Source organism: Protopterus annectens, chromosome 17.part0 (assembly GCF_019279795.1).
Source record: "Protopterus annectens isolate FY-2018-M chromosome 17.part0, PAN1.0, whole genome shotgun sequence".
NCBI classification, from domain to species: Eukaryota; Metazoa; Chordata; order Ceratodontiformes; family Protopteridae; genus Protopterus; species Protopterus annectens.
In genome coordinates, this window is record NC_056751.1 from 700,504,995 (window position 1) to 700,520,371 (window position 15,377).

Here is a 15,377-nt window from a genome sequence, read left to right on the forward strand (position 1 = left end):
TATACACCTTTTGCCTTGGAGTGCTGGCCTGTGTGTTTTTTGAGGCAAGAGCCTTTGCCAGGAGCCTGAAGACCAAGGGAGACAGATGCAGGCCATTTCTGGCAAAACATTGTGGTTTGTCAGTCATGTCATCCCTGGCTGTCAGGTACTGGATCCCCTTGGAATGACACCAGAAACTAAGCCAATTGTTAAAGTCAATCATTCCCTGTTTGTATTGAGGCATCATTCTGTGTGATGGTAGAATGCTGCTTAAGGCTAGGAACATACCTCTCTAGGACACAGATTCAGCAAGCTTAATCATGCCTCTCTTCATATAGTCCAGGGAGGTACATCTCAAGTCATTCATGGCAACATGGACTATGACAGAACATCTCTCCTTTCCAAAATTCCAGATTATCTTTCTTTCTCATAGTTTCTCTGTTTGCAATCTTTCCTCATTTGTTAAAAATCTTGTGTCTTCTAATATAACTACATCTACATCACATGTATGACACTACTCCAAAATCCTCATTTTTCTTATTATATTCTTAATACTATTCACATTTACAGGCAGCACTCTAAAATGTCCATTTCCCCGTCATTAGTTCATGGTTTCATACATTCATAGGTAATTACTTAGGTTCATAGGTTTATAGGTAGGTACTAGGCTATCGGTCCAAGGGCCTAAGTAAGCCTAGCCAACAAGGTTCCCTGGCTTACGCCACTCAAGAAAGTTAATTTCCTGTGCCCCTGTTCAGCAGAGCCACAGAAGTGATCCCCGGGGTGTATTTCCTATTTCCCATCCAATCATCAAGATTTTTCTTGAAAAGTGCTAATGAGGAAATTTGCTTGACATAGATGGGTAGCTTGTTCCAGAGTATAGGAAGTCTCTGAGACAGGAATCTATCCTTCCAGCATGTCCTGTTTATTGTGGTGACAAGGTTTAGGTCCCTAGAGCATGTAGCTTGGAGGGATTGGGATTTCTGTAGGTGTAGCATGTCCAACAGCTCTGGGTTTAACATAGCTTTATATGTTAAGCAGAGATCTCCTTAGAGTAGGCGATATGCTACAGAGTAGAGCTGGTGTTTTTTGAGATGGTCAGTGTAGGGCATCTGTTTGAGACCAGTAATCATCTTTGTGAGGTACTTCTGTGGCCTTTCCAGCTGCTGCAGATGTCTTGTGAGATACATTCCAAAAGGGGCGTTGTAGTCTATAATGGGTCTAATGAGTGCTGAGTAGAGGGGAACAATGACCTCTTTTTTCCTGGATGAGAACCCTTTTGTGATGAGGTGTACCACATAAAAGGATTTTCTGACTACTGTGGCAATGTGATTATCAAAGGAGAGACTACTGTCTACCTGGGTCCCAAGGTCTCTTATCACACATTTGGCATTAAGTAGACTGCCGTTTATGTGGTAGTTCATGGAAAAAAGAGTTTTTACGAAAGGGGATGACAATGCACTTTTTGGCAGTGAGCTTGAGGCCATGCCTCTGAAATCAGGCATCTGTCTCAGTGAGGCCCTTCTGTAGGATGTCCACATCATTTGGGGACTCGACTATGGCTCCTAGTTTGCAGTCATCTGCAAACTTCATTAGCCAGAGGCCTTCTGTGTTAGCCTGTACTTCAGAGAAGTAGATACCAAACAGGAGAGGTCCCAGGACTGAACCCTGTGGTACTCCACTTGTCACTGGTTTGAAGTCAAATTTGGAGTCTGCAACTTTTACAGTGTGCGTTCTGTCAGTGAGCCAGTTGGTGACCCATCTTGTGACGTAGGGAGTTATACCTAGTTTAGTGAGTTTAGCTATAATTCCAGAATAGGGGATGGTGTCGAAAGCCTTGGCGAGGTCAAGATAGGCTGTGTGAACCACCTTACCCTCGTCTACGGCTTTGATGACTGCCTCAAAGAAGTCGATCAGGTTCAGAAGGCATGATCTGCCTTTCACAAACCCGAACTGTGTGGGGTCCAGAGTTTGGAGGTTACTGATGTCTCTGTTTATGAGTTCCATGATAATACGTTCCATGGCCTTGTAGACCAGGCTCGTCAGGCTAATAGGGCGATAGTTCCCAGGATCAGTGGTGGCTCCCCCTTTGTGGAGTGGGATAACTGTTGCTGTGCACCATTCAGTAGGAGCAAAGCCTGACGTGAGACTATGATTGAACATGGTGCTTAGGTGGGGAGCCAGTTTGTTTTGAAGCTCATGTAAAACGTAGCCTGGGATGTTGTCTCGTCCCATGGATGCTGTGTTTTTGGTTTTAGAGAATGCAGCTTTTACCTGCATAGATGTGATTACAGGGGCTCTGCATTCTTCCTGTATAGATATGGGCCCTTTAGGGGGTGAGAGTGGGGTAAAGTTAGCACTGAACCTATTTGCCAGGATGTTGGCAATATCAGTTGGTTCTGTATATTTAGTGCCATTGTGCTGTAACTCAGAGCAGATCTGGGTGTTGCCATTGAGATTCTGGACATAGCTATGGAATGCTTTGTGGTTGCCTTAGAATCAGTGGCGATTTTGTTTTCGCTAGGCTAGCTTTCCTAATTGGCCATTCTAAGTCTAGTCAATCTCCCATCTAAAGGTGAGAATCAAATACTGTACTTTGTATCTATGAGTCAAGCACCTTAACCATTATACCAACCCTCATCATTAGCTGTATATAGTCTTCTTCATCCATTTCGTTTCTTTTTTTTTTTTTGGTATTTATCCTTTAAAATTTCCTTTTCTGTCTTTTACCATTTTACCAGTAGAATTATTTTTGTTTTTACTACCTCCCAATTTATGTATTTTTTATCACTTACTTCAGAACCATCTTCTATGTCCACTTTATTATTTTTCTCATCTAATTCTGCTGCTAGTTCTATTACTTCTAAAATGTATTTTTGTTCATTTTCTTCCCTTTCTTTTTCTTTTTACTTACACATATTTTATTTTTGCAATACATCCATAAATGTTCAATTTTGTTAATATCTCAATTCACATTTTTGCATCATGACCCATTCCCCCCAAAATATAAAAATTTATTTTGCTAGAGTTACTTATCAAATGTCCTTCTTTTCCACAAAAAAATGTTTTAGGTTGTCCCCAGTATTTTACGACATCCTTATTCCCCTCCACATTTATCATGCTTGATACTGGATGTGTATATTTTTTCTCTATTTTTAACAAAATATTACAATCCCAGCCACCAGTCCATAAATCCCTCTTACCATAAACTTTTGCATTGTCCAGTACTTCTTTACATAAAGTTTTCAAATGTCCTTTCAAAGTTTGTCTTTCTACCTCTGTATGAAATTGTACATGAATTTTCTGTTTTTTGTTTCCCTGTTTAATGCATTTATCACATAAAGATTCCATGGGTTACAGTCTTTTTTTTCATATTCTCCAACAAATGTTACTATTGAAGAAGCAGTCTCAAATATGTTGTTGTTGTTGTCTTTCGGCTTTTCCCGGTTAGAGGTCGCCACAGCGGAAATCCGGTCTGCTAATGATTTGCAGTAGATTTTCACGAACGTCGAGGTGCCAGCTCGACGTTCAACCTTCAACGAAGGCACACCCATTTACGCATGTCTTTCAGATGCCCACCCAACCGCAGGGAGGACATGCAGACTCCACACAGAAGGCACTCCCCGCACTCCAGCCGAGAATCGAACGGGAGAACCTCTTGCTGTGAGGCAACAATGCTACCGCTGCACCACTGCGGAAGTAATGTCACAAAATGTATCTGTTAATAAGAATAAATGTTCCTAGCTCGTGTGCTTTTACACCCAAAGGAGCTAGTAAATTGCCTCACAATTCATACCTGTCCATTTCTGTGTCTTCTTTACTTTGAATCCTTACCACGTACTTTGTTTTCATTTTGTTCTGCCTTCTTTTCTACTACTCCAGTTTTGCCTATTTTTACTTTCTCTGCAAATGTTTTCTTTTCCATCTCACCACTGTTCTTCAGGATTGTCTCTGCATCCTTCTTTTGTATTTTATTTATTTTATTTATTATTTATTTTACATTTGTTTACCGGGAAAATGTCCGAATGGGCAGAGTTACCTGTTTTCGCGGAGGCCCAAGGAGAAAATCTCCATACAGTAGTACTTAAGATATTAAAAAAATACAGTATTAAATGCAGAGATAAAATAAACAGTAAGTATAGGTAGCATATAGTATAACTCAATAATAATATTAATAACGATGCACAGTGAGCTCTAGACAACTGGAGAATACAACATTATCATATTGGACAAAATTTGTAGTTAGATGGATGTTTTTGGCTGGGTTAGAACATGCATTTAGCAAAAACAGTACTGAGACTCTTGACTTTTTTTGCTAGCATACAACATGCATTAGCAGAAACAATACTGAGACTCTTGACTGGTTTATACATTTGATAAATATAGTTCAATTTAGTGTTTGGTGGTGAACGTATATGATGGTGGTATACGTAGATACACAGGAATACACAGTAAACCGACAGACTACTAGTTGAAATAAGATTGTCATGTGCTTCACTGACTAGTAGTGATAAAAGAGGTTAAGAAGTAGAAGAGAAAGTGCGGATAGGAGGGTTTGTAGGTATTACCCAGGGCTAGTACATGAGCAAGACCATGAGTTATTTAAGTGTAACTTAAGAATTCACATGTATTATCTAGTGACCGGATGTCATGAGGGAGTGCATTCCAAGTTTTTGCAACAGACGTAGCATAGAGAGAGTCCGCAGAGTGATATTTGCTTTTAGGTATATCAACCAGTGCTTTGTTGGTACTTAGTAGTCGATTGCTAGCGTAGTGATGTAGGAGTCCCTGTAGGGCTGCGGTTTTCTTCGGGTGATAGAACATTTGGTAGGCAATACTAAGTCACCATAATATCCCCCCAGGAAACATCTCCTTCATTTTCTGGCTCACTCTGCAACAACATTTGTTTAAGTAAATCATCCCACAACCCTCCTGACTGGAGGGCTGTAATTATAATTCCATCATTTGCTGACTCATCTCTATCAAACAGATTTCTTTGAAACATCTCCTCAGAATCCTGCACACATTCTCCAGTCTCAATATTTGTTTTCTCCTCCATTTCATTTACCACACGTTCATCTCCTTCTCCTTTCATCTGCTTGCCTGTTTTTCTGGACCACCTCTGTGCCTGGAATGGAAACAGGAAGTGTTCCTACCAAATGGATCCCACTCTCAACAATGACGGTTAGGGGAATTTCTCTGATGCCCTGGTCAAATTTCCCCTAGCAGTATAAATACCACCTTGGGTCTCCCCTGAGAAGAGGCTACTATCCTAGTGGGACAAACCAGGTCAACAAAGGATAAATAGATAGACAGATGGATAGAGAGACAGATAGATAGATAGATAGATAGATAGATAGATAGATAGATAGATAGATAGATAAAGAGATAGATAGATAAATAAATAAATACACCAAAAATAAAATGCCTACTGTGAGTGTGTGTGTGTGTGTGTGTGTGTGTGTGTGTGTGTGTGTGTGTGTGTGTGTGTGTGTGTGTGTGTGTGTGTGTGTGTGTGTGTGTGTGTGTGTGTGTGTGTGTGTGTGTGTGTGTGTGTGTGTGTGTGTGTGTGTGTGTGTGTCTGTGTGTAAAAGCATTGTGGAAGTTAGTGAGCGGGTCAATTAGTATTTATGTGTGAATTTATTTTTATTTATTTGTTTATGTTACATTTGTTTACCAGGAGTGTCCAACTGGGCTAGTAGCCCGTTTTCAATGGAGGCCCGGGGAGAAAAGCTCCAAGATATAATGTTATAATATGACATACACTGGAACACGTGGTTAACATGTATTTACAGTGCAGGTATTATACAGCAGGTACTAAACAGTATACACTAATTCAGATTACTTATATGCTTTAGGACAACATCAGAGAAAAAAATAGAGTTTGACAGGGTCAGATGAAGAGAAAAGGTTATTTAGGTGCCATAGTGGAAGACACTTATAAGTTGTTTGTAAGTAATGAGAGTGTTCCAGTATTGGCTGTTAGGGTAATAACCTTACTGTGAGTGTATGTATGCATGTATGTAGGTCTGTGTTTATCTGTGTGTGCGCTAAGTGTGTGAGTGATTCCATTAGTGTTTATATATATATATATATATATATATATATATATATATATATATATATATATATATATATATAGACAATATACAAATAAGACATATAAACAGAAAATAATAGACAAAAAGTCAGTCTATAGCTCAGGCCAGCACAAATATAATTCAAATCCTTGGAAATTTTGGACAACACTTAACAGCATCCTTTACCCAGGTAGTCCCTCTAACCCCTCCCCCTACCCAAACACAACTCCAGATGAAACAGCTACCTTACTTAATTCACATTTTATTTCCTCCATCCAAAATCTCCTACCCTCTCAACCTACCTCTTCCTCTTTACCTGACCCCACACCCGCCCCCAACACTACTTCTTTTTCCTTTAATCCAGTTCCCATTTTCTACATTAAATCTCTACTCATCAAACTCAAACCCTGCTCTCCTACCACTGACAAATTACCTCCTACCTTCGTCAAACTCACAGCTAACTCTATTGCCTACCCAGTGACAATAGTAATAAATAGATCTATGCAAGAATCTACTGTTCCTACCCTATGGAAATCTTTCTACACTATCCCTCTCCATAAAGGAGGTAACTCCACTGACCCTTCCAACTATCGACCTATTGCCATTCTGTCCCCACTATCTAAGATACTAGAAAAATTTATCCACACTCAGCTTCTCAATCACCTTCTCAATCACAACCTACTCACCCCTACCCAACTTGGTTTTTGCCCCTATCACAGCACAACTACTGCTCTACTCTCCTTCACTCACACCATTGCAGAACCTTTGGACAACAATAAACTTACCTCCTGTCTCTTTCTTGACCTCTCCAAAGATTTTGATACAGTGTCTCATCCATTACTTCTATGTAAACTTGCCAACTTTCACCTATCCTCCTCCACCCTCAGCTGGTTCGCTAGCTGTCTATCTGGACGCGAACAATCAGTCAAATGACTCTCCTCCTCTTCTCCTTTTTTGCCCATCTCTACTGGTGTTCCACAAGGTTCCATCTTAGGTCCCCTTTTATTCAACATCTTCACCAATGATCTTTTCACCTCTTGCTATCAGTCATCTCTCATACAATATGCAGATGACTCCACAATTATTTCTACAGCCAACAACATCTTTGACCTACACTCCCTAACCCAAAAAGCTCTACTTTCCACTAAACAATGGCTTTCAAAAAACTTACTGATCCTCAATCCCACAAAAAACAAACTCTTCCTCTTTCTGCCCCATTCACTTACTCATCATAAATCCTCCTTTGTCATTAAGTCTTGTAATAATAATACAACTATCCAACCTAACACCTACACCAAACTCCTAGGGGTCATCATCGACGATGAACTAAAATTCAATCAACACAAACAGCAATGCATAAAGAAAACACATCAGAAACTAGGTCTCTTATACCGGAACAAACAATATCTCAGTCCCGAGGCTAGCCTCACCCTAGGGCAAGCACTTCTCCTCCCCTCTCTCCTCTATGCTGCTCCAGTTCTCACAAATATCCAAAAAACTACCCTGAACAAACTCCAACAATCCTACCACAAAATGACCAGATTCATCACTAACTCCCCAAACAACACACACCACTGTATTGCTTTAAAGTCTCTACAATGGCTAGAACTCCCACAACTACTACATCTCTACCAATTTCACATGCTGCACTCTATGCTCTTTAAACCCTCCTACTGTCCATCTATATCTCTCCTTGTCTCTATCTACACCCCATCTCGATCCCTCCGCACTTCTAATCAACAATTGCTTGATATTTACCACTCAAACAAGTCAGTAGGTAAACTACTCTACAAACACTCTGTGGCCCAAGCTTGGAACAAACTTCCCCTGGACATATGCTCAATCTCTCACACCCCACTATTTAAAAAGAAACTTAAGACACATTTATTCAATTCCAGAATCTGCCCCTGCTATGACCCTACATAGTTCTCTCCTCCCCCCACATTGGAATCACTCTCAGTTGATCCTACTCACACTCTGCACTCTCCCTCACTAGTACAGTTACATAGTATTTTCCTGAAAAAGGAAAAAAAAAAAAGTGCTGTTGTTTAATTGTTGCTAGTGTTTATTTCTATTGTTTGCTGTGCTTGTTTACTACTGTAATGATTTATTGTACTATCTGGAGCTTTTCTCCTCGGGTCTCCACTGAAAATGGGACAAAATCCCAGTTGGACTAACCCGGTTAACAAATGTCAATAAATAAATAATAAATAAAATAAATAAATATGTGTGTGCGTGTGTGTCTGTGTGTGTGTGTGTGTGTGTGTGTGTGTGTGTGTGTGTGTGTGTGTGTGTGTGTGTGTATGTGTGTGTGTGTGTGTAAAAGCAGTGCAGCAGTGTGTAAGTGGGTTCATTGTTTATGTTTAGCTGATGGTCTAAATGTATGGAAGGCACTAAAGCCTTACAATGCCGGAGTGCCGGAGTACTTTCTGCAGACTTAAGCCATATCTTGGTAATGCCACAGATGTCTACATTCTCCAGAGTGAGTACAGCTTGTAAGGTGTGGAGTTTCTTATTTAGGTTCCTACCATTGAGCAGTTACACCTTTAGTTTTTCTTTTTCTTTTTGTTTTTTTTTTTAGGCTTTTACTTGCTTGTTGGTAGGTTTGTCAATTTGGCATTACCTAAAAAAAAAAAAAAGCTCTAATGGGGCAGATAAAGTTTTAGCAAATATTCAGAAGCCTATGGGAGACAGGTTCAAACCATCCTTTGCAAAACAAAATGTGGCTTGTTAGCCATGTCCTCCCATGCTGACAAATATTGAATCCCCCTGAAAAGACACCAGCAAATAAGCCAATTATTGAAGTCAATCATATTATGTTCGTACTGTGGCATCATCTTTGGTGAAGGTAGAATGCTGCTCAATACAAGGCACATACCTGCCGAAGACACATATTCTGAGAGATCAACAATGTCTCTTTATAAAGTGCAAGAAAGTATACAGCCAAAGGTACACACAAAAACTAACACTATAGAACGAACCTGAAGAATGGAGAAGTCAGCCACAGCACAAAAACTTTATTCCAAATGCAAACAGTTAAGCGCTTTCATCCCTCAATGATAGAGACTTCCTCAGAACAATTTATGTTACACAATCCAGCCCTTAAATACTAATTAAAATCAATTAACACAATAATTAGATAAAATCTCTCATTAAAACATATGGTTTAAAAACATATTCATTTGTAAATGAATTTATAAAAATGTTAACCTAATGTGTTTTTCATTTTAAGCACACTATTTATACTAACCTTTTCATTAATGCCAGGGTATTTGGTGGCATTTCACCTAAGCTGCCATTTGAGTTCACATATATCCAAATGGGCAGCTAATACCCTACCCTGCAAGTCATTAATGATTTGCTGTATCACAAAAAAACAAAGGTATGATCATTATGTGACTGTATATGTCTACTCAGAGCATTAGACATCTTTGCATTTCTAATGTCAAGTAAATGTTCGCACATTCTTTCTTTAAAACGTCTACATGTCTTTCCAATATAAAAAACTGGGCAGTTTAAACATTTTGCCATGTAAACAACATTTTTGCTTTCACAATTATAATGCCCTTTTATATAAATATCAAAACCGTTCAAATTAAATCTGTCACTAGTTATGATGACATATGAACAATATGCGCACATACCATGTTTAAAATTTCCTTTTATTCTATTGTTGGTATTTTCATCAAACAAAGTATTCATTGCCAGTATATTTTTAAAGGACCTATACCTTCTGTACACAAATGCTGGTACATTACCCACTTTTTTGGCAAAATGTAAAATTTCCCAATTTGTTGTCTAATAACTTGGGACACTCTAATAAAATCCTTATTAAATGTGGAAATAAAACTTAACCCTTTATTTTCTTTATTCACATTATAAGTTATATCTTGGGATTAAGTAATTTGAGAATTAACACCTAATATAGGCTTATATACACCTACCATATGTTTTGTAACCATTTCTGCTTTAATTTTGTTTAACAAAACTGGAGGATAACCCCTTCTGTCAAACATTCCTAGTATAAACTGGATTTCTTCCACAAATTGCAGTAAATGAGGTTTACTCAAGTGCAGTACTGGTTTGCTGGGTGGACACTTAGTATTATGGATATATAGAAACAATAGGTGGGAAAGTACTCAAATAGGTTACACAACAGACAATAATAATGAAATAGGGGTGGGTGGGACTTTGGAAGTCAGACTAACATAAGGAGTGGAAGCCAGAGACACAACCTTTTAAAACAACAAGAAAAGGTAGGAGGGTTGAGGAAAAATTCAAACTGGAACTCAAATATTGTGGTTAGATTTTCAGAAGCATTTAGTTTAATGCCTCAGAGAGGGTGAAACAGATTCAAAGAACAAGAGAAAAAGTTGTAGCAAGATAAACAGAAAGGCAACTGTAATGAAACTTTAATCAGGTATATACAACTATAAAAAGTACTGAAGCACAATTCCTGGAGCAGAATTCACAATACTGCCACTACTGTAATCCAACCACAGACTAAGGCACCAGACCATGCCGAAATTTACCAGTAAAGCTGTAATAAATGACTAAATGAGTCTCAAATCCAGCAGCAAATCACAGTTCTGCCACAGCTCTGAAGGTAACTACAAGATTGTCCAGAATGGGTTCAAAGTACAAACAAAAGGCCACATTTTACATGTAATTCTACTTATGGGAATAGAAGTGCAGTACACTGTAAACAAAATCTTCCCGTAATACTCAGTCTTCACAACTGCACATGAAGCTTCAAGTCTACGATCTCAGAACAAACTAAAAAATGCAAACAGGTAAATAGACAAAAAAAGCAAAGAAGTTCAAAAAATTATCACCACACAGGTCATTTATATGTGCAACTTAAATACTTAAACTGAATTTAAATAAAAAGCTTTTTTTTCTTTCCCTTTGATGAAAAGCCTGTATCTCACACCTCTCTCAGTCTTGAACAAAAAGACCCTGGGTGGATTGTAGCTCTGTGCTATATATAGCAGACTTGCTAGAGAGCATGCTCTGATAAATGTTACATCAAAGGAGCATTTTAAAATAATATGCCTTTTTGTTAATGGTTTCTAAAACAATATAGATGAGGATTTCAAGTGTAATTTTAAAGATGCAGGTTAACATTCACAGAGATGCAAAAAAATGTTTGGACATTTGTAATGTGGCACAGTTGATGGTATAAAGAGAGATGTGAGAAATTTTATTTTATTTATTTTATTTATTTATTTTATTTTACATTTGTTTACCGGGCTAGTCTAGCTGGATATATGTCCATTTTCAGTAGAGGCCCGGGGAGAAAAGCTCCATACATAAAACTAAACTACAAGACATATTAATAAAAATTTAAGTACAATAAGAATATACATTTAGTAATAAGAACAACAAATACTTAAGGCACACACAAAATACACTAGGTCAGTAGTAGCATCACAAAATAAAATGCTAAAGATTAGCAGTTAGTTTCATTAATTCGGAGAGAAAGAAGTATAACAAGAGATTAGAAGGGATTAATGTAGAAATACAAGAGAGGAGAAGAGAGAGAAACAACAGTCTAGAAGGGGAAGAAAAAAGAAAATGGAAATGAGGGCAGGGGAGAGAAAGGAGGAGTGAGTCAGAGCATAAGAGGAGAGCAACAGGGCAAGAAAAAAAGTAAGTGTATGTGTAGCTAATAAGACAGTAAGTAGTTAAGGTAGAGTAGGGGGGAATAAAAAGGTTAGTCAGGAGTCCTACAGGAACAAAGCCAGTGATTTTGGAAGTACAGTTTGATTTTTTGTTTGAAGAGTGGTAAGGAGGTGATTAGAGTAATATCTGTGGGTAGCAGATTCCATGTCCTACCTACAGTATTAGTGAACAGAGAGTCACCAGCTAAGTTATGAGATTTTACAGATTTGGTCATGAGTTTAGAAGAAGATCGAAGGGAGGTAAGATTACTATAAGGGATTAAAAGTTTAGAGAGTATAGGGGTGTTATCAGGTTGGTAAAGTATCTTGTGGGCAATAGTAAGTTGTGAGATCATAAGACAGTTTTGTAGCTCTAGCCAGCCTAGGAGTTTTAGGTTATGACAGTGATGTGTTCTGAAAGGGTTACCGGTGGCAAAGCGGGCAATGCTATTGTAACAAACTGCTAGTTTATTTAGGTTAGCCTTCTTAAGGTTAGTGAAGATAGGTGATGCGTAAAAGAGAGTAGATATCAGATGGGAGTGGGTGATAGTAGCCCTGGTAGTAGGTGTGAGAAATGGCTTAATACGGTATAATGATCCTATTTTTTTGTTAACTGTTTTGATGATGTTGTTAGTATGTTGATCAAAAGTGAGATTGTTATCAATGGTTACTCCTAGTAGTTTTGTTGACAGGTCAGGAGAGATGACAGTGGTGTCATTTGACAAGATGTTGAAGTTTAATGGGGAGGCTCGAGTGGTAGGAGTGAAAAGGAGCAGTTTAGTTTTTTTAGCATTGAGGAGGAGGTACCGTCTAGTAAACCAGGTTTCTACAATGTTGAAGGTAGTTTGAGTTAGTGAGAGTAGTTCTGAGGAGGTAGATGCTGAACAAATAATAGTGGAGTCGTCAGCGTATTGGATGCAGGTAGCTTGAGGGATTACAGTGTTAAGATCGTTTATGTAAAGGGAGAAGAGAAGTGGCCCAAGAATGGAGCCCTGTGGTACTCCAATAGAAACAGGCAATAAGGAAGAGATATGGTTGTCCCAAAGAATGGCTTGTTGTCTGTTGCTTACATAAGAAGTAAACCATTTAATAGCCAGGATATCAAATGAGAGGGATTGAAGGATATTAATGAGGGAAGAGTGGTTCACCATGTCAAAGGCTTTAGAGAGGTCAATGAAGAGAGCAGAGGAGAAAAGATTGGAGTTACGATAGTTGTTAATAGTATCAACAAAGGAAAGGAGGGCAGTGGAGGTGCTATGGTGAGGTCTAAAGCCATGTTGACAGTTGGCTATAATGTTGTTTAAAGAGAGATACTGAACAAGTTGCTGATGGATACATTTCTCCATTATCTTAGCTAGAGGTGAGAGAAGAGCAATAGGTCTATAGTTAGTGTAATCAATAGAGCTACCACCTTTATGTAGTGGGATAATATGAGAGACTTTCCATATATCTGGTATGGTTTCCTCTTTGATCGTCCTATTAATGAGTATAGATATAGGGTATGCAATCTGTTTAGCAGCCTTTTGAAGAAAGAGAGAAGGGAGTTTGTCAGCAGAGGGGGTGCAGGGTTTCAGTTTGAGAATAAGCTTGTAGATGAAAGAGGTAGAGATAGGATGAAGAGTGAAGTTGTGGGGAGAGTCAATTAGATTATTTGGAGGGTAAAAGTTATTGGTGTTCAGTTGTCTAGCAAGAGATTGAATGGTTTCTATAAAAAAGGAATTGAAAGTGTTTGCAGTATGGTTAGGGGTATCTGGGTCTGCGTTTAGAGGGGAGGGAGTTTTTGATGTTCCAGGTGAAAGGAGTTTGTTGACAGAAGACCAGAATTGTTTGGGTTTATTAAAATGGGTTTCTTGAAGTTCACAGTAGTAGTTTTTTGTCAGAGATTATAGCTTTTTTTGTAAGATTCCTAAGTTGGCAAAAGTGAAGAAAATCAGAGCTGATTCTATGGTATCTCCATTTGGCCCAAATTTTATTTTTAGTATGAATTAATTTCTTTGTTTCCTTAGAGAGCCATGGGGCTATATTAGACTTCATTCTAATAGAGCGTTCAGGGGCATGTTTATTCAAAATGGAAAGGAAGGTTGAGTTGAAGAATGATACTGCTTCATTAAGAGGAAGTGATTTCAAGAGGTTCCAGTTGCATGTTTTGAGATCATTTTGAAATGAGTCAGTTTTAAAGTGTTTGGTAGAGCGTATTATTCTAGTGTTAGGGAGGTTTTGATAGTCAGTCTTTTCTCTAGAGATAAAGGTTAGGCAGTGGTCACTAAGGTCATCGGGCATTGTTCCTACTTTGTATGAGACATTAGCTTTGTTTATGAGTATCCAGTCTAAGATACTATGTTTCTTACTTGGTTTATTAAGCCTTGTTGTAGTGGTAATAGATTGAGTAAAACCATGTAGGTTTATATGACAGGAGGGTTTTCACTATTAATAGTATTCCAGTCTATATTAAAGTCACCCAGAATTATAGTTTCTTGGGGTAGTTAGTGGAAACCCAACTGAGAAAGTCTTCTAAGATGGATATATTGTTCCCTGCATGTATATACATGCAGATCATGTAAAGGGCTTTTTGTACATTTAATTGGAGTTTAGCGATGATGGCTTCAGCTCTAACATCCTGGGTTGGACAGGCTGGGAGGGTGGAGATGCTAAGATGGTTCTTAAAGAGAATTGCCACTCCACCACCTTTACGTTTAGAACGATCAAGCCTATATAAATTATAGCCTTGGGGAATAATCTCAATGTCTTTGGTGGCTGGCTTTAGCCAAGTCTCTGAGAGGCACAGAATATCAAAGTGGTGAGTGTCTAAGAGGGCATGTAAGTAGGGTACTTTGTTGTTTACACTTCATATATTTAGATGTCCTATGAGAAGGGTGTTATTGAAGTTAGGCCTAGATACTTTTGGGGAGGGATGTGTAGGGCCAGGGTTGGGGTGGATGTCACCGTCTTGTAAGGTTGGAGTATTTGGTTTGTATGTGAAGTTGCTTTTAGGAAGGGTTAGTTGTTTCATTTTTTTATGAGAGGGTAAGGTAATGAAATGAAGCTGATCTTTCAGAAAATTTAAAACAACATGATAGTTGGTTTTATATAATAGGATACTGAGATCATGTAACAGCATGAGCAAATTCTGAAGAAACAGAAAAAGATTTGAAAATAGGGAAGTGTTACAAAAAATAACTACCCCTTTTCTGGCTAATGACTTAAAATACCAAGATTTAATTTTTAAAATTATCATATTCTCTTGAAGGTATGGTACAGTAATTGGAAAGAGTGGTACATTTCAAGGAGGAATTAAAAAAAAATACATTGTTTTCTTCCTGCTGCCTGCTGAGCATCAAGTACCTTTCCACTGATTGAACCCCTCTGCACTTTGTGGTTGGCAGTAGATCATGGGAAACATCACCATGACAACCATCAGGGGGTTTACTAGTTATGTACCTCATCTCCCTACACATGGTCAGATAGCATCCCAAAAGGTGAGTGTGCAATAGTTGTTAGCACTGGGCTGTACCTCATTTCCACCAAGAATGTAAACCAACACAACAAGGACCCCAAAACTACTAGGATGCATTAAAGGCAGTTTCTCAAGTCTCCACCAAGGAAATCATAACCTTAGCATGTGGTCTTTTAACATGCGCATCTCCATCCTCCCTCC